This window comes from Pinus tabuliformis, chromosome 8 (genome assembly GCF_031772625.1).
Source record: "Pinus tabuliformis cultivar Carrire ecotype Pingquan chromosome 8, CPIR1, whole genome shotgun sequence".
NCBI lineage: Eukaryota > Viridiplantae > Streptophyta > Pinopsida > Pinales > Pinaceae > Pinus > Pinus tabuliformis.
In genome coordinates this window covers 775,326,284-775,329,239 of record NC_142294.1, presented here as the reverse complement: position 1 = coordinate 775,329,239, position 2,956 = coordinate 775,326,284, and the positions used below count along the sequence as shown (strand labels likewise).

Here is a 2,956-nt window from a genome sequence, read left to right as displayed (position 1 = left end):
TTATTTCCTCCTCTGGTTCCCCATCCATCCCCACCCCTTCCTCTGCCTCTTCCCCCTCCGTCTCTTCTACATATTCCCCCTCCTCCCCCTCCTCCTTCTCCTCCTCCTCAACTACATCCTCCCCCTCAGCCTTCTCCTCTCTCCCTTCACCCTCCCTTCCTCCCCCGCCTCTACCTCTACGTCTCCCCCCGCCTCCACCTCTACCTCTCCCCCCACCGTCCTCTTCTTCCCTCCCCTACTGCCCACTTCTCCTTCACCTCCTCTCCCTCTCCCTCACCCTCTTCCCTCTCCAAATCCTCCCCTTCAACCTCTTCCTCCTCCCTGTCATTCACCTCTTGCTTTTCCCCCTTCTCTCCTGCTACCTCCCCATCGTCTCACCCCCCTCCTCCCCTCTTGCCCCGCTTCCAACTTCACCTCTCCTCCTCCCCTTGTCCCCCACCTCCTCCTTCACCTGCTCCCTTCCTCCCCCACCTCCTCCTCTCCTCCTGCCTCACTCCTTGCCCTCCCTCTTCTCTATTTTCCATCTCCCTCACCCCTTATTCCTCCCCCCCTTCTCTCTTGCTGCCTCCCCATCCTCCTCTACCCCCCCTTCCCCCAAACCTTATCCTTTTCGCCCTCTGCATCTTCTGCCTCTTCCCTCTCCTCCTCCTCCTCTTCCCCCTCCTCCTCTCTCTGCTTCTCCTCTTACTCTACCTCCTCCACCTCCTCTCCCTTCGCCTCCCTCTTCCTCCAGCCCTTCCACCTCCTCTCCCTCACTTTTCCTCCTCCCCCACCTCTCCCTTTGCCTCTCCCCCTTCCTCCTCCACCTCCCCCTTTTCCTCCTCCTCCTCCCCCTCCACCTCTTCACCCTCCTACACATCCCCCTTTTCCTCCTCCTCCTCCCCCTCCACCTCTTCACCCTCCTCTCTCGCTGCCTCCCACTCCTCCTCCCCTTCCTCTGCCTCCTCCTTTGCCTCTTCCTCCTTAGCTTCCTCCCTCACTTCTGCGTCCTCCTCCTATGCCTCCTCCCCCTTGGCCTATTCTCCCCCTCAACCTCCTCAACCTCTGCCAAAAGCCACGCTGATTGCATGATCCACAATATCTGAAATTCCTTCACTCACAATATTCATAATCGGCCTTGCCCATTCCACTATTCCCCACTTTTTTATTGACAACCAATTTCTCCCGCTCCCAGGGACAACACCAAGGTATCATCCACCCCATTAACAGAGGCAAAGTCAACCTTATTATTCAACACATGAGTAATGGCCGCTGCTGCTGTGGGATTTTTCATCACACACCCTCCATCTATTCCCAGAATTGTTGTTTGCCCGTCCACAGACTTAATGGGAATAGGCATCTCAAATACCGGAGAGCACATGGTCGCATGACAGACTTCCCACATACTGCAACTGTAATTCTGCATGTGCTTTGCACTTCCCTCTGCGAACAAGAATGGTGAACCACTGCATAAATCATTGCAGGGTATTAGAATTGGGTTCACTGTGTCTCTCAATGTTAATGGTCGCACATTGCTACTTCTGAATATCCACCGCAAATTGATGCAGCCGCTACCTTGAGCCTCGGGATTAACCTGCCCAGCAACCCACATGATGACGGCGTTTTAGTATTAACATGTGTTTCCCCTTTTGTATAATGAAATCTATCATGATGACGACGTTTTAGTATTAACATGTGTTTCCCCTTTTGTATAATGAAATCCATCATCTCTTGGGCCATGTAAAGAGCTCTGTCGTTTTCACCCTTTGCAAATAAGGCACTCCTCTCCCACTTCCTTCAACGGCTATATTCCCTTCCAAGGCCCTTTGAAAGTTTCATCGACTCCAAGGTTTCCATTATATAAATGCAAGTGGCCATTATCAGAGTGCAACTCGGAGTTTTCATAGTTTCCCTAATATAAACGCAAATGGCAATTATTCGAGTTCGATAAATTACTTTCTTGTAATACGCTGCTTTTGTCAGAGAATATGCTTTTGTGCGAATATGCCTATAACAAAATCTACGGTAATAGAATATGTCAGAGATTATAACAAACTACACGCACCCATTACTTGGCATAAATTCGTTTGAACTTTTGATGTTATCCAAGCGCCCACTACTCTCATTACCTGTCACATAGGGCAACTACTACTTGCGCATGTGAGTTTAAATTTGTTTCAACGGTTCCATAATACAATATAATACTTATCGTAACAATTCTGTGTAGCAAAGTAAAATTATCTTACGATTTCATTTTCCGGTGTAGAGATGCGTTGCTTGTGAACAAGATCAAATGTTGTGTACCAAAATTTCTCCCAGAAATATAGACACGCAAGAGTATGATAAAATTTGGATTGGCACGCAGTGTATGTAATAATATTGAAGCAGCAAAAGATATAATTAAAGGAAGCGTTATACTTATTAATACTAAAACAGAAGTTAAAAAATATCGGCTTAGCTTTTGCTTCAAAATCTCTCTATTAGCTTTTGTGTGTTAATATCACCGCTTTGTTCCATATTATACCATAGTTTGCATCGAAGAAATTTTGTCGTTATAGAGTTTGACAGCGATGAATGGATGTCTGTTTCAATCCAAAAGAAAATCAATAAACCACATAAAAACATAAATAAAGAAAGTATCATATGCAAAGTTCTGGCAAAGGTCGCGCAAGTATCATATACATTTTGTCTAAATAGAACATAAATAAAGAATGCAATATGTGCAAAGGTCGCGCACATTACCTATTTTTTCCGGTGAATATATATTTAATACACCTCGATCTTGATGAATTCTTTGTTCCTTATAATCTGTGTATGATTTGAATATCTTTATTTTGACTGATATTCTATGAGTAAGGTAGATATTTGACAATTATTTTTAGGTATGGTTTATTTTTGAATGAAATGATAAAATTAATTTTTATTTTATTATTAAAGATATTCAAAAATATGTTTTATGTTAATTAAAATTAAAGGT

The 2,956-nt window shown here is 44.9% G+C and overlaps 1 pseudogene; it reads right to left on the bottom strand.

Moving 5' to 3' along the window:
- Positions 1-1,144: 1,144 nt before the first annotated feature.
- LOC149237890 (putative inactive patatin-like protein 9 pseudogene) lies at positions 1,145-1,591 on the bottom strand (annotated as a pseudogene).
- Positions 1,592-2,956: the final 1,365 nt, after the last annotated feature.